Source organism: Tupaia chinensis, unplaced genomic scaffold (assembly GCF_000334495.1).
Source record: "Tupaia chinensis unplaced genomic scaffold, TupChi_1.0 Scaffold000410_1, whole genome shotgun sequence".
Lineage (NCBI taxonomy): Eukaryota > Metazoa > Chordata > Mammalia > Scandentia > Tupaiidae > Tupaia > Tupaia belangeri.
In genome coordinates, this window is record NW_006159915.1 from 1,187,815 (window position 1) to 1,215,282 (window position 27,468).

General features: G+C 38.5%; 1 pseudogene; it reads right to left on the reverse strand.

Annotated features, from left to right (window-relative positions):
• Window positions 1–1,986: 1,986 nt before the first annotated feature.
• Window positions 1,987–2,867, reverse strand: LOC102492728 (GTP-binding protein SAR1b-like; annotated as a pseudogene).
• Window positions 2,868–27,468: the final 24,601 nt, after the last annotated feature.

A 27,468-nucleotide genomic window follows, 5' to 3' on the forward strand; every position in this document is an offset into this window, starting at 1 on the left:
TTTTTATTGATTGTATTATGAGTTTCGATTTTTTTTTTTGAGAAAGATTTTTGCTATAGGGCATATGTGCTCATCGGAGAGATAGAGAGAGACAGAGAGAAAAAAAGTGAGAAGTTCCCCCCCCCCAGGGAGATGGCCATGCCACAATCTCGTCTCCTCCATTCTCCTCTTGGGATTTTGGGTACACATACACATGCACATGCAGTGAGTTTTAAGCTGCCGGGTCTGGGAACTGAATCGTGGTTGACTATGTGGGAGTCTAGCGATGTAACCATTACTCCATCAGCTCGTTCCATGAGTTTCATTTTTTTTTTTTTTTGAGAGGTTTTCGCTACAGGGCGCATGTGCTCGCCAGACAGACAGAGAGAGACATAGAGACAAAAAGCGAGAAATCACCCCCCAGGGGGGATGGTCACGCTGTAATCCCTTCTCCTCCATTCTCCTCTTGGGATCTTGGGCATGCACACAAACGTGCCTGGCATGAGTTCTAAGCCACTGGGTCCGGGACGTGAACTGTGGTCGACTACGTGGGAATCCAGTGACATAGCCATTACGCTAACGGCTGGTTCCTCCATGAGTTTCGATTTTAACATTAATTGTCATATCTGTTTACCTAGGTGATAAATTTTGCCTTTCCTTGGAGCTTCAAATTTAGCTTATTCATATGCAATGTAATATAAATTTATAATTCTGTCAGTGAGAAATCCATGAGAATTTTAAAGAAATTACACTAGCTTGAACTTAAAGGACAGAGACGTTTTACAATGACAAAAGGCATCTGAGTCCTCAGTCCTCTACAGACCAGAAGAAATAAACAGATGACTTTAAGGTTTACTCAGATTGAGGAGAACCATCCTCAAGGAACTGGGACCAAGGAACTGTGCCCAACGCGCCCCATCTGTGTCTGGACCAGGTCCAGAAAAAATTCTGACTTTTAGTTGATGCAATGATGAAATGAGGCTTTCGAGGGTCTTGGAATGGCTAAGATGATTTTGTATATGCACAGATGTGAAATTTTGTGGCCAGAAGCTGGACTGTTGAAGCTAGTTTCCACAGTGGTCCTAGATAATTCTTTCCTTCCATCATGTGCACACCAGTCCTCCCAGTAAGAGGCAGAAATTATCTTCCTTTTTCTTGGACACAGGTTGAGACATAACTGCAACTACCAATATAATGTGGAGAATGTGATATTCTAGAATTTCGAAGCCCAGGAATATAAAAGGCTTAGGAGTTTCTGCTTCTCCCTCCGTAGGATCTAGCCTCAATATTGTGAACAAGCCCCATGCTGCTATGTGGAAAGATCCAATTAGAGGATAATTGAAGCCCAGCAGAGTTCTCAACAGAGGAGTGGAACCAATGTCTTTGTTACGTGAGTGAGCCAATGGTGTTAAGTACTCCAACCCTAGTTAAGCCACCCTAACCAATGCTCCAAGGAACAGAGACAGGTTGTCATCTCTGAGGCCGGCCCAAATTGGCAGCTCATGAGCAAACCATTTTTTTTTTGTTTGTCAAACAGTAGAGTTTGCTTTGTTGTGTGACATTTGCATAAGAAAAAATATTTTGGAAAACTGGGAGGCATCATGCAATCAATAAGCTAATTATTAACTACACACTCCAGAGAGTGGACATATATTCTAAAATTGTAAAACTAGTTCTAAAAAAGCACATAAAAATTTAACATGATGAGCTTTTAAATATGGTTTCTATTTATAGTTCCATGTTGTTAAAACGTGCTTCAAATGTGCTGCTCTTTAGAAATGGTGCTGGAGGTAATGTTAGATTATAAACTATAAAAACGAATTCTTTTATGGAATTAGAAAGCTAACATCATGATATTCAAACTTACCTGAATCAGTTTTCAATTCTCACTCAAATTAGGTTGATGTAATATTAATAATCTAAAAAAAAAATCTGTTTCATAACCAACAAAAGTCTATTGAATTCAAGTTATGCACGTTGAACGATCAAATCTCTGATGTGGGTTGGTGTTAATCGATGTACTGTGCCGTCCAGCAGAAGCCTTCTCCATAACCTTGTCTTTTGAGCACACTGCACATGAAAACTTCTAAAGGTCAGGCATTCAGTTCCTTCAGAGATCCGCTGCCCTTTCCCCAAACATCTCTCGAACCCGCTCTTCACTGATGACTTCAGGTCTGTCGATCTTATTCCCAAGAATCAGTATAGGCACATTAGCAATAGTCTCATCTGTCATTAGGGAATCAAGTTCTTCTTTTGATTCTAATAGCCTTTCATGATCTGCACAATCCACCAAAAATACAATGCCATTAATAGCAGGAAGGTAGTGTTTCCACACTCTTTGAGCTTGAATATGTCCACCCAGATCAAAAGTTGTAGAAGTCATGCCAGCAATGGTCAGTTCTTCTGATGTGGGATGCAGTGTTGGGACATGCTGTCCAAGTCTGTCATCTTTTAGCATGTGTAGCAATGTTGTCTTTCCCGCATTATCCAATCCAAGAAATACCAATTTACCAGTTTTCTTATATAATCTTTTTTTTTTGAGAGAGAGATTTTTGCTTTAGGGTGCGTGAGCTCGCCAGACAGACAGAGAGAGACAAAAAGACAGAAAGCGAGAAATCACCCCCCAAGGGGGATGACCATGCCGCAATCCCTTCTCCATTCTTCTCTCAGGAGCTTGGGCACACACGCACACGTGCCCAGCGTGAGTTTTAAGCCACCAGGTCCAGGACTCGAACCGCAGTCGACTACATGGGAGTCCAGCAACATAGCCATTATGCTAACTGCTGGTCCCATAATCTTAAAACTGTAGTACACTGCTGAAACCACTGTAAATCCAATCAAATATGAAGGACATATCCAAATCGTATAGGGTCTGCGACTGGAGAGAACGCATCCCCAGCTTGGCTTTGGCCCTACACCCTGAGTCAAAAGTGCAAAGTGCAATGTCTCATGAGCAAACACATTTTTTTAATCCACTCAATTTTGGTGAAATTGTTTAGACAATAATAGATAACCAAAACACAGTGCACCATATGTAATTCTTTGGATATACATTCACACTCATATTCATATGTGTAACTATATATATCTGTATCTAGCTATATGTGATAGATACAGAGAGGGACCACCCAGATTTCCCTTCAAGAGATTTTGCTACCCAACTGCGGGGAGCACAGTCAGCAAGAGCTTCCAGCTGTTAGCCCCTTCACAGTCAGCTAAGTGCTGAAGCCCATCTTGCTCGTGCTTATGCTCTTCCAGGAGCAGCCCCCATCTGGCAACTAATCTAGGAGGACCCAGTTATTTCCATCCATTAAGTGGCCTTTTTTAAAACAAATAATTTTTTTCTCTCTTTCTGGTGAATGCACGTGCCCTATAGCAAAAACCTCTCAAATTAAACAAATCGTTCTTTAAAAAAAAAATAAAAAGCATGACTGGCCACAGGTGGATGCCAGAGTGGGCTGTCAATATAGTAGAAAGACAGAGAGAGACATAGAGACAGAAAGTGAGAAATCACCCCCCAGGGGAGATGGCCACACCGCAATCCTTTCTCCTTCATTCTCCTTTCAGGATCTTGGGCACACATGCACATGTGCCCAGCGTGAGTTTAAGCCACCAGGTCCAGGACTCGAACCACGGTGGACTACATGGGAGTCCAGCAACGTAGCTATTACGCTAACTGCTGGTCCCTAAAACAAATAATTTTTAATTAAATTTAATTAATTAATTTTATTTTGACCAGAGAGAAAGGGAAACTGAGAAAGTGAGTTACCAAGTCTCTGACTCAAACCATGGTTGGCCATGTGGGAGTCCAACACCTTAACCACCACACTACCTGCTGGCCCCCAGTAAGTGACATTTTGATGGCCAGTATTTACTCCAAAACTCCCTTCCAGGTTGGCCTAACCTCTGTGGGACACGACACCCCCCCCTTTAAAAAAAAAAAGATTTATGTATTTATTTAATCCCATGTGTTATTATTTTTTATTTTGACCAGAGAGACAGAGAGAGAGAAATGGAAAAGGAGAAAGCAAGTCGCCAGGTCTGGGACTTGAACCATGGTCCAGCGCCTTTAATGCTGGCCCCAGGACCCGCACTTTTTAACTTTGTTTTTCATCCAATTTTACTTTTGCTTCCTTCCCTTGTTAGATGTTGGTCCTTAAGAAAACTTTTTGTTGGGTCAGCAGGTAGCATGAAGGTTAAGTCAGCTGGATCCCACATGGTTAACTTGTGGTTCAAGTACTGAACCTGGTGGCCCAAAAATCATACAGGGTCCATGTGTGTCATGCCCCAAATCCTGAGAGAATGGAGGAGTAGGGACTGTGGCATGGCCATATCCCCTGGCTGGTGATTTCTCACTTTCCTTTTCTCTTCTCTCTCTCTCCAGCAAGCACATGCGTCCTATAGCAAAAAAAAAAAAAAAAAAAAAAGTATATTTCAAAATCTGTCTCAACATCTGTCTATAGAAACCAACTTTCAACAATGCTCTATATACATATCTACTAAATTAATTTAAAAGCATTGATTAGATGCACGTCAAATGTATTAATGTATAGTAGCTCCTTTTGAGGTGATGGGGGCGGGGTGGGAGTGAGAGGGAAACATGAAACTTTACCTTAACTCTAGGTTTTAATTTACAAATCGGACACAAATAAAACAAACAATGTTTGGCAGGTACATGGATTTTGGTTCCATTATCATTTGTACTGTTTTTCTTTGATAAATTCTGTAAAAAATCTATTTTAATATATACATCTAATTTTTTTAGGTTTTTCTACTTAGCATTCTGGTTTAAAATCTAGGTAGGGTACCCTTTTCATATCCATTTCATACTTTCCTTATTGCTAAACAATAGTTTATAGTCTGCAAACCCACTTTATCACTTTTCCCAGGTATACTCACAGATCTCCAACTTTTCATGCTCACAAACAATTCTACAGCTTCCCTTGTGAATGGGGTCTACATTTCATTCAGCATGAAACAGAAACAGGCCCGTTAATGATGTCTACGAGCTAGCTTACATTCATATATGTAACTTTAAAACTCATGTCCCATGCTCCTCCTTGGGAATTTAAATTAAAGGCCATAGGAAGAAACCTTTTAATCCTAAATTAAAGGACCGTGGGTTTTCCTACAGGCTTACTAATGAAGTGAATCAAGCCATTAAGGTGCAATTTAAATTGAGTGTGAATATCAAGTGTTGTTTAAATAGTCATTAAAAGATACTTACGGAAAGAAAAATTCTCCCATGGAAGTAAATGAAAATTGTTGCTATCATTATAATGTCATTTGAAAATTGCTTGTTATTTGCTATGCAGTCTGTCATAACTTCTTACTTTAAAATAATTTAAAATTCTATGAAATGTTCTACCCTATAATCATGAATCTTGGCATCTTAGACAATTCACCTGGGTTGAGTTGAAGTTATGATCCATAAATAATACCATTCATCAAATCTTCAGTCGAGTGGTTAATGTGAATAACAAGTACACTTGGACCCTGGTCAACATTATATACTAACTGTAGGTTAATTAAAATTAACATTTCTCACAGCATATAAATTATTTCCTTTTTGTAAACAATGATTAAGCATACTGAATAACACTACTTCTTTTCTTTTAGAAATTTTGGCAGTTAAAAATTTCTTTTTTTTTTCTAAAATAAAACCTGAGATTTTCTTTAGTTCCAGCTAAGAGCTTAGTATACAGATTTCAGGTGGCCGCAAATGATTTGACATTCTTCTGGAGAGGTAGCATCTTATCCCTTGCACCTGCGTGAGTTTGTGACTTCTTTGATCAGTAGACTATGCTAATGTTATATAGTGTCTGTTTACAAGTCCATGGTTTAAGAAACTAGCAGTTTCTAATTCTGCCCAGCTAGCATGCTCGTGCTGAGGGCAAGCCAGTTTCAATAGGTGTCTGACTCACTGTGAGGGCCCAGCCAACGTGTGGTGAAGAAACCCAGGCCTGCTGCAGAGAGAGGCACTAGGAGAAAGGGTGTCTGGCCCACCCCTTGTTCCAGCCATTTCAGTACAGACATCAGAAGTGTGGGTGAAAGAAATCTTAAGATGATCCTAGCCCCAGCATCTATCTCACTCTAATCAAACGAGAGAACCCAAACCAGAACCAGGCAGCTAAGTTCACTCAACTCACAGAGCAAAGTGAGATAATAAATTGTTGTTTTGTGCCATTAAATTATGTGGTGATCGATATGCAGATCTGATAATGGGAAAAAAAATTTTTTTGAGAGGTTTTCGCTATAGGGCGCATGTGCTAGCCAGACAGAGAGAGACATAGAGACAAAAAGCAAGAAATCACCCCCCAGGGGGGATGGTCACGCCACAATCCCTTCTCCTCCATTCTCCTCTCGGGATCTTGGGCACGCACGCATGCACATGTGCCCGGCATGAGTTTTAAACCACTGGGTTTGGGACGCGAACCGCAGTTGACTACATGGGAGTCCAGCGACACAGCCATTACGCTAACAGCTGGTTCCCGATAATGGGAAAATTGGATATCCAAATTATTGCATAGGACTATATCTATAGATAGATGTAGATATATATTCAGATTTTATGGCAATACTGTTAAAATAAAATGTGTTGGGCCAGCCCCTTAGTGCAGTTAAGCCCTTTGTGTAAGGGGCCAGATCTCATTTGGGTAATCATGGTTCAAATCCCAGCGTTGGGGCTAGCCCTGTAGCGTAGTTGTTAAGGGAGTGGGATCTCAACATGGCTGACCATGGTTCAAATTCCTGCTTTGGTGACTTGAAAACATGCCAAGCATATGTGTGTGCATTCCCAGAATCCAGAGAGAATGGAGAAATATGGGAAAAGGGATTGCGTCATGACTGGGTAACACTTAAGTGCTTTTTCTTTCTCTCTGGTGCGAACATACGACCTCTGGCAATTAAATAAGTAAGTACAATGTGTCACAGGGGTCATGCAACCTTTTTAGTAATATAGCCATAGCGTATTTCTATCTGTGATAACCAAGACAAAAAACAGGAGGAGACAGGAGATAGTGAGTAGTCTCTGAATAGTTAAGGTTTGGACTGAGTTTGGAACTTATTATTGCAGTGATCTGTTGGCCAAAAAAATCCAGAAAGAAAAGGAGTCAAATATGTTTGAATCTGAAAATCATTCAGTTCTTATAATGCCAAAGAGTACATTTCCCAGGAATTCTTCCATCACTCCTCAGAGAACAATGAACATTTCTCTGAGGGACCATATAGACGTGGGAATTTTTCATTTTGTGAGTTGAATTTTTACTCGCGTCTGTATTTGGTACTGTGTGTGTTATCAGAGTATGTGAAAAGTCACCATTAAGTATGCATATACTTTCAAAGGTCCCACCTTTGCATGTGTACTTAATAGACCTATAATTTCAGGCAAACCCCCTCAACACTGACTCTCAGTATTTTAATCTATAAAATGAAGATAATGACTGCAACCAATTCATAGGTTTTTATTGTGAAGAACAAATGACAGCCTGCATGAAAACCCCAAGGGAGTAACACTAGTAATAAGTAATAATATTACTATTATGCCCATATAAATAATAACAAAATTTCTTTTTTAGAAAAAGATTACATTCAGTTTGTTAATTTTCAAGCAACTTCAACTGTACAAAGGGCCTCGCAGAATTCCACTCCTTCCCTATAGCTATTTGTAGCTGTCCTAAAGATCCTGTAAAATATTTTCCTGAATAAGTAGTAAATATTAGGGTACTAATGTAAAATTTTTCACTGTGGATTGAATTTGGAAAAAAATAAATAATGAGACGACATTCTGGAAGAACATATACCTTATAGGATGGACAGAAAGTGGAGAATTCCATAGGCTTCCAGGGGTCTCCAGGTGATAATGTAAAGAATTCCTTTCCTTAGTTGGAGCTGAGTAATGAACAGTGAAGGTTGAGCTGAGGTAACATTTCTTTCTTGGGGGTAGGGAGGAGATGGGAAAAGATTAAACAATTTTGCATTACCTGGAGATTTTTTTTTTTTTTAATCTGCCACGGGGCAGGAGTGATTGCCAAAGAGAGACACAAATACACAGAGGGAGAGAAAGCACTCCCCAATGGGGCATGGTCATGTGATGGTCCCTTCTCCATTTCTCCATCTTGTAGAGATGGTCCCTTCTCCATTTCTCCATCATATGTGCTCAGTATGTTTTCCAAGCTGGCCAGAGCTGGAATTTAAACCGCATGGTTGGCCATGTGGGATCTAGCTCCCTCAAGTACCAGGTTGCAAGGCCAGCCCTGAGGGGCTTCTCATTTATTACCTCCCCACATTACTTGCTTTAGAGTCCTCATTTCTGCATTACATATACAGTTAGACAGGTGGAAACATTCAGTCTATGACAAACTGCATGTCAGTGGTCCTATGAGATTGAACAGAACGACAAACTCCTATACCCAGTGATGTCATGGCCATCATGATGTCATCACAGAGTACCTTACTTAAGTTTTTGGGTGATGCTGGCCTGAACAGACTTACCGTGTTGTCAGTGATAGAGCACCTGCAATTATATACAGTACAAAATACTTAACTATGCTACTGGTTCATGTAAGTCTTACAATTAATTGTAAAATTAGCCGGATGGTGCATATACTCATTGGAAAAAGAGAGAGAGAGATAAGGGGAGAGAAGGAGAGAGAGAAAAGTACCTTTCATGGAGCATGGTCATGCCGCAATCCCTCTTCCTCCATTTCCCCCTCCTTTCAAGATTTTAGGCATGTGTGCACAAACACCCAGTGTGTTTCCAAAGCCACTGTGTCTGGGACTCCAACCATGCAGTTGGCATCTAGCTACCTTAACTACCATGCCATGGGCTGGCCTCATATTTCTTCTTCATTTTTTTTTCTCCTCATAGGGTGTATGCACTCACCAGAGAGAGACAGAGAGAAGAAAAGTGAGAAAACACCTCCCAAGTGAATGGCTATGCTGCAATCCCTTTTTCTCCATTTTCCTCTTGGGTTTTGGGCATCCATGCACATGTGCCCAGTGTGTCCAATAATGAGTTCGGTGTACAAGAGTCCAAAAGCAACAAGTTATAGTAAGCTAAGGTTAACTTACTATTGAAGAGAGAAATTTTTTTTTTATAAATGTAATGTACCCAAGTGTACAGTATTAATAACATCTACAGTAGTATACAGTAATGTCCCAGCCCAAGTGTACAGTATTAATAACGTCTACAGTATTGTACAGTAATGTCCCAGCCCAAGTGTACAGTATTAATAAAGTCTACAGTATTGTACAGTAATGTCCTAGGCCTTACTTTTACTCATCACTCACGGACTCACTGACTTACCCAGTGCAACTTTCAGTGCAAGCTCCATTCTCTGTAAGTGCCCTACACAAGTTCAACACTTTTTACCTTTTTTAAAAATTTATTCATTTTTTTATTGCCAGCAGTATGTTTGATAATCAGAGAGAGAGAGAAAGTACCCCATGTGGCATGGTCATGCCACAATCCTTTTTCCTCCATTTCTCTAACCCATCAGACTTTTGGGCATGCATACACTCGACTCTGCATGTTTATCAAGTGGCCAGCTTCAGGAGTCCGCCCATGCTTGGCCATGTGGGATTGAGCTCATGAGACACTGTGTTTAACCAGCGTCCTTAGGGGCCAGCTCCACTTTAAAATCTTTTGTACTATATTTTCAGTATGTAGATATGTTTAGATACATAGATGGTTAGCGTGGTGTTATAGTATTCACAGAACAGTAACATGCCATGCGGGTTTACAGCCTACATATGCTGCAGACTATACCACCCAGGTTTGTGTGCGTACACTGTGATGTTCAGAGAATGACAAAAATTGCCGAACAATGCATTTATCACAACACATCCCCGTCACTAACTGGAGCAGGGCTGCACTGGCTGCACTGTCTCGTCTCTGGGAAGCTGCACATCTCTTCCTTCTGCCAGGACGACACCTCCTCCCCTTATCTGACTAATGTCCAAGGTTTGTTTCCTTGTTTCAGAGTAGGTACCACTTTGGAAAGTCTGTTCAGATCCACCAGCACAAGTGTCCTCTTCCTTAATGTTCGGTGGCCACCTGAATTTTCCTCAGTCTACTATTCATTCCATTAGACCGAAACATTTAGTGTATAATAGTTTGTTTCTTCCAATAAACTGTAAGTTCCTTGAGAACAAGAATTCTTTTGTTTTTGTTGTATTCAGTAAACAGTTGTTGAATTAATAAATTAAGAGATGGTAAAGTCACAGGGGCAACTTCCTGGAGACTTTAGAAGAAAAAGAGCATGTTTCTATGGAAACTCTGACCTGTGGCTTTAGTTTTCTCCCTTGTCCAATTACCTTTGGGAGCAAGTTGAGTCTTTGAATTACTTTTCCTTTTTTGCATTTACTTTAGTTCTGTGTCTCCATATCTATCTACTTTATATCACATATTATATAAGGCCTTGGAATCTTTTATTTGAAGTGAAACACTAACCTGTTTTAATACTTTAACCTAAAACTTAATTTCATTTCTGTAGTGATAGCAGTCATGATTTTATTGCAAATATGGATGCTCCTTGAACACACTTCAGGACCATACCACACTATAGTGTTCCAAAAGGAAGGTGACCTGTTTTCAAAGGTAATAAATAGTTTAACAACAAAGGATGTAAACACCTCATGAAACAAAAAGTCTCTAGTCATACGAACGACTTGTGGCTAAACATTTCAACAGGATCAAACTTTGTTTCTTTGATCTTTAGATTTTCTACTTTTGAATGTCCACACCTGGCATCTGCAGTAAAATACACAGCATCTGGATTACAGAATGCAAATAACATCCATTCCAGCAAATTTTTAAGAACAACTGCTTGAAAATAAATTGATTTGGACCGCAGTAAGAAAGTCCTGCGATTTGAGGGTTTGGCCTTAACTTTTTCTTTCTTCTTTCTTTCTTTCTTTCTTTCTTTCTTTCTTTCTTTCTTTCTTTCTTTCTTTCTTTCTCTTTCTTTCTTTCTTTCTTTCTCTCTCTCTTTCTTTCTTTTTTCTCTCTCTTTCTTTCTCTTTCTTTCTTTCTTTCTTTCTTTCTTTCTTTCTTTCTTTCTTTCTTTCTTTCTTTCTTTTCTTTCTCTCTTTTCTTTCTTTTTCTTTCTCTCTCTTTCTTTCTTTCTTTCCTTCTTTCTTTTTCTTTCTCTCTCTCTCTCTTTCTTTCTTCTTCTTTCTTTCTCTCTCTCTTTCTTCCTTTCTTTTTTGATGAACTTATCCTGCCTCTTTTCTTTATTTTTGGTACTGAATAGGATAATTTACTATTCTTAATCTCACTTTACTACTTAATAGTATTAACCTAGTCTATTTAGTAAGAATAAGTAGTTTTGCAAAAAAAAAAAAAAGTAATTTTGCTTCTTGAAGTTTTTGCTTCAAACAGATTTATAAAACTCAGGAGAGAATTCTTTATTAGAAAAATACTTACATATCCTCTGTGTACTATTTATTGTCTACAAGTTTTAGATGCCTTAGAAAAACATTAAAAAGATTTTTTTTGGCAATTATGCATCATTATAACTTTTTTCTAAAACTTTCACAAAATAGAGTCAGGAAAAGTGCAGAATTAGCAAAAATAAGTAAACAAACTGAGAAAGAAAGGTAAACATTAATTTGTTGCATATAATTGAGTAACATGGACATTTAAATCCAAAGTATATCTGTATCCTTGTAGATGTGATGTTTCTGGGGCAGGTATTATGTTAAATAGATATCCATGTGGTTTACTGCTTGAAGAAAGCTTGTAGATCATGCTCTTTTTAAGCGAATTGCTAAACTTGCTTTTAGATATAATAGAAGTGACTCTAGGTTACTCAAGCACTTTATAATATAATAACACTTCAGTGATTTTTTTTTTCATTGAAAGCTATTTGGTATTATGTACTTACATGTGACTGATGTAATTGGGTTATGGGTTTTTATTTTTGCTATAACCTGGCCCTGGTCTAAAAAAGGCATATTAAAAATATACAGAGTGAATAAAATTATATACAATTAAAATCTACTCATTCAGACAATGGTTTCGTTCCTGTTAATTTTCCCTTACCTCTATACATCTAAATATCCAGATGTTTGATGTTACATGTGATTGTGTGCACACTCTGATCTGAAATCCCATGGCTTACTGGATTACCCTTTACCCACATGGTTTAAATTAATAATAAAAAAATGAACCAGGGCAATCTTGCAACAAAAGAACAAGACTTTATTGTATAACAGAATTGCAGATGTGGAAAGGTGCTCATAATAAAGACAGAATATTTCTGTTCCATAGAGCATCTGGAATGCCACAGATCTCTAAGTTATCAGGAGCTAATGTTAGACAGCTTTGGTTTGTGATTAATTTAATATTCAGAGAAACTTTTTTTTAAAGCCTTGTGCCATTCATCATCATAATGTCATTTCTGCAATCCAAAAATGATTTACCAAGTCAACGTCCCTTCCCCAATTTCTAAAACAATATTAAGACATCAAAAAGTTTCAGATACAAACTTCAAAGAGCAGCCAAATCAGAGATTTCTGGCTAAGACAGTTTAGATCATTTAATATCCTCTGGTTTTCCTAGGATTAAATTACAGCGTATAGAATTCTTGGAATCTGGCTAAGGAAGTATTATGTAATATAGCATGGCAATTTTGGGGAGGCTGGCAAAGACTACACGGGGAGGGAGATGCCATCTTTTCAATTTATCAACCGTTCATTGAGTGCTTGTGAAACGTTAGCGGTATGAGGAGTTGTCCCCGCGTGCACAGTGAGCTCTGATAACCAAAGAAGTGACTGTCTGTAAGCTCAGGATGACGTTCACTTGCAGACACCTACTTTCTTCTTTGTGACTGCCTCATTGCAGGGAAGCTTGAACTTCGGGAGTAAGGCAATGGCACATGAATGAACATCTGAGGTGGGAACAGATAGCAGGCCCTCATTCTGGCACAGCTACAGAGGGATGTGTCCAGTCCTCGTGGTTTTCCAGGAACAATGGCGACTTCCACTTGCTGTGGCTGAGTCTTTCTGTGGCAAGTAAGAATCACAGCACACATCATTCTGGCTGCAGTTGCAATTCTGCATGTAAATACCAGGACTCTCGGAGGAAATGGAGCATTTTTCTAAAAGAACCACATCCAGCTCGAAGTTGAGCTGGTAAAAGAAAAGGTCTGGGAAACAAATGTTGGTGTTCTGACTGAACCAAAATGTAAGTGATTATTATAGGAAATGACCTGTTACAGAGGACTTTCCACCCCAACATACACTTGCCGCCAGAAAGGTGAGCCGGTTACAGGTTGTGATGTGTACAAAAGTAATCTGGATCACTCTCAGGATAATATACTTATTTAGACAAGGTTTTGGTGACCCAAGACTATGTTTCTAGACCTTCAGTTGGCAGCAAATCTTACGAACAAAATGTACCAAAGCTCTCATGACTTGGAGAGATAAACAATAAAAAGATAGAAATGATAGGATAATTTTCTAGAAAAATTAGTTCTCACAATAAAAAAAATTAAAAAATTATTAGAGGGTACATGTAACTCACTAGAGAGAGACAGAGAAATAGGGAGAGGGAGAAAGCACACTTCCACCCCACCCCCACTCCCCCCATGGGGAAGGGTCATGTTGCAATCCCTTCTCTTCCATTTCTCCATCCTTTCAAGATTTGGGCACATATGCTTACATATTTGGCTGCTTTCAAGTTGCTGGGGCTGAGATTCCAATTGCAGAGTTGTTTATATGGAGTCTAACTCCTTTAATCACTAGACTATGGGGCCAGCTCCATGATTTTAAATTGGATTTAAAAATTTAAGTGTGGGACCAGGAGATGGCATAATGGTTACATCGCTGGACTTGCATAGCTAACCATGATTCAAGTCCTAGACCCAGTGGCTTAAAACTCACGCCAGGCGCATATGTGAGTGTGTGTGTGTGTGTGTGTGTGTGTGCCCAAGATCCAGAGAGAATAAGGGATTGCAATGTGGCCATCCCCACTGGGGTTGGGTGATTTCTCACTTTCTGTCTCTCTCTCTTTCTCTCTGTCTCTCCAGTGAATGCACTTGCCCTATAACAAAAATATCTCTTAAAAAATATTAAATGTTACCTAATACTCCTGATGTCAATATCTTGTGCATGTACACAAAAGTGTCAGTAGGCCAAAAAGACTATGATTTAAAGTTATTAAAATGTGAAGTCTGCTTAAATATTTAATGCACCTAAACTGTAGTCTTAGGGAAACCAGGGTTCACTTTGTAGGTGTATTTAAATTTGGCAAAACCAAACAGATCCAAGCCATCATTAGTTTAAACTACATTTATACTGTCCCTAATATGTGTTGATTCCTATTGTTTATTTTCACTTTGTATGTTAAAAGTCAGACATGCTCTTTCTTCAGTATGGCCAGAAAGCACTGGGCATGAAACTCTATTTACTTTAGCATAAAGTCCTGCATAAGTTGTTCCATGTCCTATTTTTAAGTTTCATTTCACTTTGAGTCTTCCCCTGTAGTTACTTAAAACTTCTTTGTGTGTCAAATATATCAAGTAAAGGAAACCATAACAGCACATTCAAAGTTATAGTAGGTATGGCCATTACATAGCACAACTTCCACTTTCTTTCCATAACATTTCTAAGTCTATACTCATTTTAAAGACAGATGGGAGAAGGACTAGCAGGTGGCATGGTGGTTAAGGTGCTAGATCTCACGTGGCTAACTCCATAGTTTGAGTCCCAGACCCAATGGCTGAGAAAAACACAATGGGCTTGTGTATAGATGTGCCCAAATCCCAAGAGAATGGAGAAGGATTGCAGCATGACCATCCTCCCTGGGAGGTTATTTCTCATTTTCTCTTTCTCTTTCTGTTTCTTTCAGTGAGTCCATGCACACTATGGGAAAAGTCTAATATAGACTTTTACTTAATAAAATAGATTTTATCTAATATAATCTATCTATCATCTATCTATCTATCTATCTATCAATCAATTTATGAATGGAATACATGAATATATATATTTGAAAGCTCATAAAGAGGTTGTGGATAAAGGATGAAAGCACCAATAAGATTAGAAAGTAGGACAGAGGGACAAAAGAAATTTAAATAGGGTTGGAAGATCCAATAGAAGGGAAGTGATGGTTGGACTATGGTTGGAGCTCATATGCTTTGCCTAAAACCATTAAAACTATGGCAGTAGAATAAAAAAATTAAGTATGGCTTCAGAGAGTTCATCCATGATAAAATGTGACTCCTTTGCCTTTAGGTTGACAATTCTTCCAGCGGTTTGTTTGTATCTGCCAGCATTTATATTATTATTTTATTTAAAAAATTACTCTACCTCTCTGTTTAGATCACATACTAGTGCTTAAAGAGACTGAACAAGTAGTGAAATGGTAAAGATATACTCCTGGGTATTAGGACTAAAGATATACTCCCTGTAGTAAAGGTACAGTCCCCGTAGTAAAGGTATGTATATACTACTGGGTATCAGAAAGCACTTGTTCTTTAAAAGTGGCCAGCTGGTACTGCAGCCCCACCTGCTTACTGCTAGGAGAGAATGTGAAGGCTGTAGCACATTGCTATAGCTAACTCCTCATAACACCAGTGAAAAGATGCAAATTTCATTTTCCTACTCCTTAGAAAGATACAATAGAAAAGTCACAAGCAAATATATAAAACTTTAGTATGATGTAATTTGTTAAAGCTAGTTGTAAATGGAGAGCTGTTCATAGGACATGGTGTCACGCTCATTTTGCCAGTAGCATTTTAAAAATAATTATTTATTTAATTTAATTAATTACTTAATTTTTGGAGAGTGTTTCTTTTTTTAATTTTTATTTATTTATTTATTTATTTATTTTTTTGTCTATAGGGTGCATGTGTTCACCAGAAAGACAGAGAGAGACATCCCCTCTCCTCCATTCTCCTTTCGGGATCTTGGACATGCACGCACGTGCGCCCAGAGTGAATTTAAGCCACTGGATCTGGGATTTGAACCATGGTCAGCTACATGGGAGTCCAGTGACATAGCCATTACGCCAACTGCTGGTCCCTAATTTAATTTATTATTATTGTTTTATTTGAAGTAGAAAGAGACAGAGAGAGAGAGCAAGGGAAAGTGAGAAAGCAAGCTACCAGGTCCAGGACTTGAACCATAGTCAGCCATGTGGTAGTCCAGCACCTTCATTACTACACCACCTGCCAGCCCCCAGTATTATGTAATTTGTTACAGATATCTTCAGTTTAAGAGAAACACTACTTAAATGACAGAAATAATTTTATGGATGGCTTTAACAGAAACTATAGATTAAGATACAAACTGTTTTATGGTAAATCAAAAACCATGGATGGTGTTGAACACAGTGAGACCTAGATTTCCAGAGTGGATGAATCAAGCCCTTATATTTTCTTGATTCTTATCAGTTCTCACTTTGTCAGTTCTCTTGGCTCTCAGACTAAAGGACATTAGAATATTGATCATATATGTTCCATGATGTCTTCCACTGTCTGATTTCTTCTAAAACCTTATGTATGTCATAAAACACAAGAATGGCAATCCCACTGATTAAGGTGCGTTTCTTGGGCATTGTTACAAGTCCTATGAATTTATGCCCCACACCCCCTTCCACCCCAAAATGTGTTCTTACCTGTCTAAATTCTAGATTATGGGCACAAAACTAAACACTTGCTGACAAGAGCCATGAATGCAAATACAAATAGGTGTGTTTTAGCTAGCAGTTAGCAAGATTTTCTGTCTAATGGCTGGAGATGATTGTAGTCTGGCTGGGTGTGAGAGGGACATGGTTTTGAAAAATCAATGAGGAGGCCCTTGAAAAAGAATGCAGGCAATGTTAACTTGTGTAAAATCGCTTGGAATCTGTGAATTGCAAGAACTCTTATGTACGGGATCTCTATATTGTTTTAGGTTAGATTAATTTTTGTCCCAATGAGAACTGAGGCCCTTTTTTTCAAATAAGTAAAAGTGTTTAATGCACAAGGAAATGATGGTAAATGTATGAAATGGAAAGTCCAGAGTGAAGAATTGCCTTTCAGACTAGATTTAGCTTTATAATTCTTTGTCAACTATGAAGTTTACATATAGTCCTATATAAAGTAAATTTTTGCCTCTAACCAAATAGTTTTAGGTTTTTCAAGTTAGTGGAGTGAAATTCCCTTGTACTGATCTGCCCTTTTGGTCAAACATAAATATAAAAAGATAAATATTAATACAAATGACCCAGAAGCTGATAAATCTCTCTTTAATTAAAATAAATAAACTGAAAGCAGCTAGAAAAGACTTTAGGCAGGCTTAAACTTCTCAGTCACTATTCACAAGAGAAAACATAGATGGCGGTATATTAATTCACTCCGAAGACACGTGCTGCCCAGGGAGACCTCACATTGAAGCCTCTTTCTTTGTAGTTAGTTGCTAAAGCCTAAGTCTATTCCTTGTGTTTGGCAACTGCAGAGGTGGCCTGGAATCCAGGATTGCTTGGGATGAGGTGCATGGTGTTTGGATTTTCTCAACATTATTAAAATTTAATCTCAAAATTTTATTTCAGTACTGTAAGGGACCACAGAAAGACGCAACAGTGTAGCTCCTTTGAACCAGATTATACTGGGCAGGTTCATACTGAGAGTGTTGTCAGCTGACAAGGCCATGTGGTACCAATAGTCTTTAACACTCCCTTTGAGCTCTCGGTTGACCTCCTCCATTTCAGCCAGGATTTTTACTTTAACAACATATACATTTAGCTTTATTTATTTATTTATTTATTATTAGTTTTCATTTGACCAGAGAAAGAAAGCAAGAAAGTAAGAAAGCAAGCTGCCAGGTCCAAAACTCCAACTGCAGTCAGCCATGTGGGAGTCCAGAATCTTTAATCACTATGCCACCTTCTGGCCCCAGGACTTTTACATTTTTTTGGAGAGGTTTTTGCTAATAGGGCATGTGGGCTTGCCAGAGAGACAGACAGACAGAGAGATGGAAAGTGAGAAATCACCCCCCAGGGGGGATGGCCACGCCACAATCCCTTCTCCTCCATTCTCCTGTCGGGATCTTGGGCACACATGCACATGCGCCCGGCGTGAGTTTAAGCCACTGAGTCTGAGACTCGAACTGTGGTCAACTACATGGGAGTCCAGCGACATAGCCATTACACTAACTGCTGGTCTCGATTTTTACTTTTTTAAGAGTGCCTATCTTCTTGCTTTTCCAAGTGGGTTAGTGGATAGTGATTACTTTGAGAGAGCACCATGGATAAATATAGCTGGAATGTCTGGGAAATTCTTTAGGGATTTCATGAATGGTAACAGCAGGATTTCTGTCTATTTTTTGAGCATATTTTAGAGTTTCTATAGAGAATGCATGTTTCTTCAAAGGCAGTATGTTTTAGTCATCAAAACCCCTGGTGTACACTGCCAGTAATTTTTGAGCTCTAAATCTCTATTTTAAAAACTTTTTGCTTAGAAAAAATTAGAATTTTCCTTTTCGTTTGTTTGTTTATATCAACATCAGCATGGTTAGAATCATATCGGATGGTGATGTGCAGTTGAGTGACATCAGGTACTGACCAACCTTATGTTCTGTGGATTGGAAACTCTTGCTAAGTAAAAATTATGAATCAGGATAGAAAGATAAAAGGGGATGGACAAGAATCCACATCTTCATCCTTTATCACCAGTCACACTCATCCCTTTATTTAAAACTACTTATTAAGCACCTCCTCTTTTATGCATGGTGCTCTCTTGTCAACAATAATAATTTTCATTTCTTCCTTCATAAACTTGACTTTATTTATGGTTAAATCCCCCCTCAGCTTTCTAGTCAGTCTCCCTGTTCATGTTCTGTTGACAGGGACACCATCCTGCTCTTACTTTCCTGTGCTGTGTGCTCCATGGTGGTCATTAAGAAATTATGCAGGGAACCAGCAGTTAGCGTAATGGCTGTGTCGCTGGACTCCCAAGTAGTCGAACGCGGTTCGCGTCCCAGACCCGGTGGCTTAAAACTCACGCCGGGCGCGTGTGCGTGCGTGCCCAAGATCCTGAGAGGAGAATGGAGGAGAAGGGATTGCGGCGTGACCATTCCTTTGGGGGTTGATTTCTCACTTTCTGTCTCTCTGTCTCTCTCTCTCTGTCTGGCAAGCGCACGTGCCCTATAGTGAAAACCTTTCCAAAAAAAAAGAAAAAAAGAAAGAAATTATGCAGATGATCTTTGTGCAGTGGTGAGAGGACAGATATTTAAATCTCTTTCCAGGCACCCTGGAGGTTAGAAAGGCTGCCCCAAGGTTGGACCTGAGGAAAAACAGTATGTCCTTATATAGATCTGCAGCATTTCAGATAGAGTGTCAAATAAGGGATAGTGGCAAAAAATGTCGACTAGGAAATCAGGATTTCTGAGCTACAGAGCTGGATGCGTTACCACTACGTGGTGCTGAATAAGATTGTAATAGTTTCCAGTCTCACTTTCCTCCACTATAAAATAAAAAGATTTAGTCATATGGTCACAGAGTCCCTTGCATTGTAAAATTAATTCCATTATTTGAAGAGTAAGTTTTTAGTTATAGAATTGAACATCTGTTACGTATTCATTTTGGTGGATCAGGAACTTACTTAAATTCATTTATAAAATATAAATTAATAAAATCAGACAAGAGTCCTATAGGTAATCTCTTGAATTTATTTATTTATTTGAGAGAGATTTTTACTATAGGGCATGTGTGCTCATTGGAGAGAAAGAGGGACAGAAAAACAGAAAGCCAAGAAATCAACCCCTTGCAGGGATGGCCACACAGAAATCCCTTCTCCTCCATTCTCCTCTCAGGATTTTGGTCACACATGCTCATGTGCCCAAATCAAGCCACTGGATCCAGGACTTGAACCATTGTTGGCCATATGGGAGTTCAGTGCTTTAACCACTATGCCACCTGCTGGCCCTGTTGAACTCATTTGTAAGAATACTGGAATCACCAGGAAATGTAACTACTGAAAATTTCAAGATTTGTTAGTAGATTGTTTATTTTCAAACACCACCCTCATTATTGTATCGCAGTATTATTTTAATATCTCAGTATCTTTAAAAAAATGCCTAGTTATTTCAATTGACTTTCTTGTTTCAAATTTCTTGAAAGATATGGACAACCACTTGTCAATTTCTTATATATAATGAACGATTCATACTTATTGATAGTCCTCTTCACTTTCTGTGAAGTCACACCACTGGCCCTCTCTTTGTTAGAATAATGTTTTCTTTCCACATTTGCCAATATAAAGACTTTTCAGTGAAGCTAAATGTTCTAAAACGAATATTCTGAGTAATTGTTACTCAGTGAATTTCCCTGTATCACAGGGCATAAAACAGAAATATGATCTCCTTAATCTTGATTCTATTTTCTACATGTTCCATAACTTCCTCCATCAATACAACCAAAGCAGCTGAAAGTTAGAAAATTGTGGTACTTGTCTTCAAATCCCTTTGCACTTAGGTAGTGGGTGTGAAAAAAGCAATGCAAGAAACAGAACATGTGTGATATATGAATCAAAGTGTACAGGCTATTTGGTGTGAAACAATGTGATCCTTGTAGCTCCTGCTAATGTATCATTCGGCAAATGTCTGAAGAGCACAGAATTTTCAATGGCAAAAACAGTCTCTTGGAAATAGTCCCTTCATTCAGTTCCTTGCATGAAACTCTGCTGGATGAAAACAAAACAACAAAACTTGATCTATGATCTAAATAAGTATCTATAAGTGGACACATATCAAATTCACACGAATGTATTTGTTCAGGTCGTGGCCTGTTTTTCTGCAGTTACCTTCTCCTTAGTTTAGTTAAAATTCTTAACAAGTCAAGGTGTCACACGTATCATGGAAACAGATATGAGTGTGGCTAAGGCATAGTTTTTAAGAATTGTAACTTCACTGTTTGGCTGAACTTAGGCCTGAAATATGAAAATGCAGTAATTAGGTGGAATTTACACAACCCTGGCATCTGAATATAAATACCTGTTCATTCCAGGCGTTATGAAGCTAATATGCATAGCTGATGAGAATGATATAACTGGTCTAAATAATATACATTTTATTTAAAGTAAATATTGTTATATAAAAACTTAGAGGAAATGCTGTAGAATTCGAGTCATTTTATTCAAGGACTAGTGACCCTTTTTACTATTTGCAGAAAATTATTTGTCCCTACTACTACAACGACTATGAGATCTCTGAATATTGCTTAATGCCATGATTACAAAAGTTTTTTCTTACTTTTTCTTCAGGAAATACTGCAGAATATCACGAATTATTTATTACCACAGCACTGACTTCATTCAGTGGGTTTAGTACAGTGGACCAACATGTTTTTGTTTTTTGAGATTTTTGCTATGGAATATGCTCTAGATCTTTGCACTCTCCAGAGAGACAGAGACAGAGACAGAAAGTGAGAAGTCAATCTCTACGAGAGATGGTCACGCCACAATCCATTCTCCTCTATTGTCCTCTTGGAATTTTTGGGCATGCACACATGTGTGGCATGAGTTTCAAGACACCGGCTCTGAGACTCAAACTGTGGTGGACCACTTGGGAGTCCAGTGCTTTAACCACTACACCACCTGTTGGCCCCATGGTAGGTCAGTGTTTTAACCAGAGGATCTGTGTTCTCTGGTCATCTAGCTCTGTGGTGATTGGAAAGGGCCAGGGTCAGAATGTTCTATTCTTCTCAACTAGCTTCAGGGTTGAAAAATGCATCCTCCTTTGAATAGCCTTCATGACCCAAACTATTAATTTAGCTAACAAGCCCTAACACCATCGTCCCTCATCCTAAACAAATCCTGGGAATGTTACTACACAACAATTTCACCACTTCTCTTTCTCTACACTTTCTTCTCCTTCCCCATAGCCAGGCTTATGAGCTGGCATGCCTGGATCAGTTTATATCATTTTTGCATTTAGTGTTTCATGTTCTTTTTTTCTGCAGATGTTTTGCCTGTTTCCTCTAAGTACAACTGCTGCTTTTTCACAGAATCTTTCATTGCTCTTCCTTTGCTCTCTGAACCCACAGGCTGGTTACAGGGATGGGCAGAACACAGAAGCTCTGTTGGAATTTTTTTGTTGCTGTTGGAATTTTGTTTGTTTGCTCTTCCAACTATTGATAATTTGAGCTTAGAGTGTTGTCCATCTAATGCCAAAGTTGTGGATGTATTAATTATGTGTGGATTAACTTTTATCCTTCTTGATTTTATTGTTTTGTGAGGAGAAGCTTTGGAAATAGTCACTATTTTTCTCTGAGTCTCTGATTTTTTTTAAGGGAGATTTTTGCTATAGGGCTCGCCGGAGAGACAGAGAGACAGAAAGCACAAAATCCTCTCCACCTCCAGGGCAGATGACCACACTGCAATCCCTTCTACATTCTCCTCTCAGGATTTTGTACCTGTGTGCACATGCGTCCAGTGTGAGTTTTAAGCTGCCGAGTCCAGGACTCAAAGAGTGGTGACTACTTGGGGGCCCAGCGATGTAACTCTTATGTCATGTGCTATCCCCAATATTTGTGTTTTAAATAAAGATGTTGTACCTGCTTGTACATGTTGGAAGACTCCATGCTATTTCATGAATGTAAAATGTCAAGCACTCTCTAGAACACATTTCCTCATCAGATGGACACATGTTGGTTTTCTTCTATTTGGTGGGGGACTTTTTGAGGACCAAATGACATACATGGGACATGTCTTATAAACTGTATTGCTTCAAAACTGATGCATGTCACTATTACCCATAAAAATAATGGGTATTTTTCTTCTCTCATCTGGCCAAACCCAAGATCTGATTTCTTTTGTGGCATGAGATGTTGTTTTATTAGGATTTTCAACAAATATTTTGAAAAAAAAAAAACAAACAAGATAGTGTAACATATTTAGAGCATATAAAATTGGGTCGTACTATGCCTTTTTCTAAACATTAGAACAGTTTTTGACTGTTAGAATACCTCCCATATTTTTTAAAGTTTCTTTCCTTCTTTCTTTCAATATTTGTGTTTTAAATAAAGATGTTGTACCTGCTTGTACATGTTGGAAGACTCCATGCTATTTCATGAATGTAAAATGTCAAGCACTCTCTAGAACACATTTCCTCATCAGATGGACACATGTTGGTTTTCTTCTATTTGGTGGGGGACTTTTTGAGGACCAAATGACATACATGGGACATGTCTTATAAACTGTATTGCTTCAAAACTGATGCATGTCACTATTACCCATAAAAATAATGGGTATTTTTCTTCTCTCATCTGGCCAAACCCAAGATCTGATTTCTTTTGTGGCATGAGATGTTGTTTTATTAGGATTTTCAACAAATATTTTGAAAAAAAAAAAAACAAACAAGATAGTGTAACATATTTAGAGCATATAAAATTGGGTCGTACTATGCCTTTTTCTAAACATTAGAACAGTTTTTGACTGTTAGAATACCTCCCATATTTTTTAAAGTTTCTTTCCTTCTTTCTTTTATGAGCAAGTGGAAGAGAGAAAAAGAGAGAGAGTGAGAGAGAATGGCAGAAAAAGAAATAGTAATCTCAACGATGCCTGATCCAACCCCAGCCTTCAGTCAGTCCCCTGTTATGGGCGAGTGTGTGTCCAGTGTAGTTTAAGAGGCTGGTTGCTTGAACTGGGAACCTTCCCACACAGCATTGCCTTTCTGAGCTTCACATTCACTCCTACACGGTTGTCTGACCCCTTGGAGTATCAGCTATGCCTGTTGGAGTACATAGGTTTTTGGAGCTTTCTTGAGTTACTTTTTTGAACAATATTATCTATAACATGAGCAAAGAAACAAGAAATAATTAACCAGGTGTTTCCTTTGTTATCTTGAGAACAGGGCTTTATACTAACTGATGGCTAATCATCTTACACACGCAAAAAGAAGATGCCATGACTAACACAACAAAAAAAGAATTTCGGTAATCTGATTTCAATGTGATTTCATATCTAATGGAAAAGAAGACTTGGAGAGAAATGAGAATTTTATTTTATTTTTATATATTTATTCTATTAAGATTTATGCCAAACTAATATTGGAAAAAAGTTGTTTGCTACAGTTATCTCAACTAACTTTCTGTAAGTTTGTTTTTTATCAAAAATTCTATTTTACTAACATGACATATTTCATTATATAATTTAAAAATTGATTAACATTGGACCAGCAGGTGACATAGTGGTTAAGGTGCTGAACTTCCACACAGCTGATTGCTGTTCGAGTCCTGGCTCTGACAGCTTAAACTCATGTCAGGTGCATGCCCAAAATCTTAAGAGGTGAATTGAGGAAAAGGGATTGCAGCATGGCTAATCCCCTGAGGGGTGATTTCTTGCTTTCTGTCTCTCCAGTGAGTGCATGTACCCTCTAGCAAAAAAATATCTCTCTCAAAAAAAAATTGATTAACATGTTTATGATAGATTATAGCACTAAGTATAATAGCTATCAATATATTACACTATCTGCATTTATGGTAGTATACTATATAATATATAAAGGAATATTTTAATGTATTTTAAATACTTATGAGAATAAATACAACTTTTTTCATTATGGTCTGTTATTTATTGTAATGAGCAATGTACATTTCAGTATCACTCATGTGATTTGGATTCTTTGAGGATATAAACTATGTCTGCATGCTTCAGTTCAGTATTCTGCACATAATGGATGTTCCCTGAATTTGTATTTTAAAAGTACATTCCTAAGTATATAGATCCCATGGAAAACTAATAATTTTACTCTCAAAGAAGAGGGTTCTAGGTCAAATATGTTGCTAAAAATCTTAGGTTAAATAGATTTCTTTCTTTCTTCTCTCTCTTTATCTCTTTCTCTCTCTTTTTCTTCTTTCTTTCTCTTTCTTTTATAGCATATGTAAGAGAGAAAAAGTGAGAAATCACTCCCCCAAGGAGGATGGTCACACCACAATTCCTTCTCCCGCATTTTGTTGTTGGGATTTGGGCGCATACATGCGCACACACCTGGTGTGATTTTTCAAGTCACTAGGTCTGCGACTCAAACCTCAGTCGGTCATATGGGAATTCAGTGCCTTAACACCATACTACTTGCTGGCCCTTTAAGTAAATCTCTTAACACGGGACCTCTCAGTGTCCTTGATTAGCTTTGTGTGTTGTGAATTTTCACTGGGGAGTTAGAGTATGAGTGATTGCATGAATTCATTCATGAATCATTTCATTCATCCAGTAACTGCTTTTTTAGTGTCTTCAGTGTTATCTGTTCAGACTTAAGCAGTAAATAAAAAGACAGTATTCTCCATGAAGTTCTCCTTTGACACAGTATGTTTGTTTCCCAAAGAATGTCTCCTAGGAATATCTACTACTCTGCCCTGAATATTTTTTTAATATTTTTTAATTTTTTTTTTGGAGAGGTTTTTGTTACAAGGCACATGCACTCGCCAGAAAGACAGAGAGATAGAAAGTGAGAAATCATCCCCCCAGTGGGGATGGCCACTCCGCAATCCCTTCTCCTCCATTCTCCTCTCAGGATCTTGGGCACACACGCATATGCGCCTGGCGTGAGTTTAAGCCACTGAGTCCGGGACTTGAACCACGGTCGACTACATGGGAGTTCAGTGACATAGCCATTATGCTAACTGCTGGTCCCATCTGCCCTGAATATTGTTTGCATTTACATTATATATATTTCTCTGTCCCTCTACTTCTGCTTTCACGGCTGTTTACAGATAAATAGATGCTCATTCACTCGTATAAAAGCTGGTACCAAGTACTTATCAAATATCTGTGCTAATTGCTGTAAATAAATGAACACTGATTTCCCTAAGTAAAAACAAAATCGCCCAATTCTACTCATCTCTGACATTACTTTCTTGTAATTTGATTTCCCATTACTTATCCTTTTCTTCCTAAACTTCCACTGAACTTAACATTTACACATGGGATTATTTCCTGGGGTGTGTGTTTTCTTTTCGATTTCCAGTCACTGTAGAATTACTGGAATGCTAGAAAATTAAGGGTTTGATTATTTTGGTGCCTGATCATCTTAAGAAATGATTTTGTGTTCCAAAACCAAGTTTGGCCAAGAGTAGAGACAAATTGCATGGCTTACTTAGCATCTTGAAAATTCCCATAAAGAGACCGTTGCTGGAAAATGATGTAGAACCACGAGGGGAGGCACTGGACCAAAAAGATGCTTCATCACCAGAGAGAGAAACAGGCTCCAAACAGTGGCGGTCCATGGAGCGTTGTTGATGGCCGATGTGTCAAAGTTCTCATTCTTACTTTCCATTGACAGGGAGCTGGCGCGTATCACAGCTGTGTCAGGAAATGTGTTTTTAACATTTGAGAGGTGAGAAGAGAGCCAGGAAGGAGACTTTGGGACCTTTTAAATGATTACACAACTTAAGCCAGATACTTATTCTATAGAAATAGTCATATTGAGTTATAAGTATGAAAATCTGGCTCCACTACTTTATAGTCTCTGAGGAGCTTAACATTTCATCTTATGTTAGCCAGCAACAAAAATGTGCTTCACCTGCTTTAGCATTAGGGAGTAGATACTTAATAGAATTAAGTAACTGGGGCTTTATGCTATACTTTAGCCTTTTCTAAATATAAGAAGGACTCATCATTACTACTTAGTAATTATTTTTACTCTTTTTTTTTTTGGAGAGATTTTCACTGTAGGGCGCGTGCGCTTGCCAGACAGACAGAGAGAGACATAGAGATAGAAAGCGAGAAATCACCCCCCAGGGGGGATGGTCACGCCGCAATCCCTTCTCCTCCATTCTCCTCTCGGGATCTTGGGCATGCACGCACACGCGCCCGGCGTGAGTTTTAAGCCACCAGGTCTGGGACACGAACCGCGGTCGACTACATGGGAGTCCAGTGACATAGCCATTACGCTAACTGCTGGTTCCCATTATTTTTTCTCTTTTGTGAGTAGTATATGACTAGTCTAAAAGACAGAAAGTGCTTTATTCCTTTCTTCCTAAAGGTAACAGAGTGTCGTGGAGTAAGATGTGTTGAGTTATGATAATGTTGAGCTTCTGTGTAACGTCACATTTAGTTTATAAGTATCTTAAAAGTTAAGACTGCTTTAGAATTAAGACAGGCTATTCCATAATTGCGTTTGTGTAGTAGTTTCTGCTTCTTTCTCAGGGAAGGGTTCTGGGGATAGGACAAGTAATCCCTCACACTCACTCTCTTTGCTCTGCTCAGGACATAAACAACCACACTGTGCTGACCTAAAGAATGCAGTTTGTCTGCTCCACCCCACATGGGACTCTGAAGATAGTGCCCACAACTTCAGTTGATCCCAAGTAGCCGGGGAACTCATCTCCCTAATAACACACAAAGGCAACACATGATGGAACATTTTATAAATTCTGCAAAAGACTAGTTAGATGAACTGAATTTTCTTTGCTTTCTAAACAGTCCAATTCAGGTTTTAAGTTTAAAACAAAGAAACAGAACAGCAAGCAGTCTGGTGTTTGCTTCTTGGAGTATTGGTGGAACA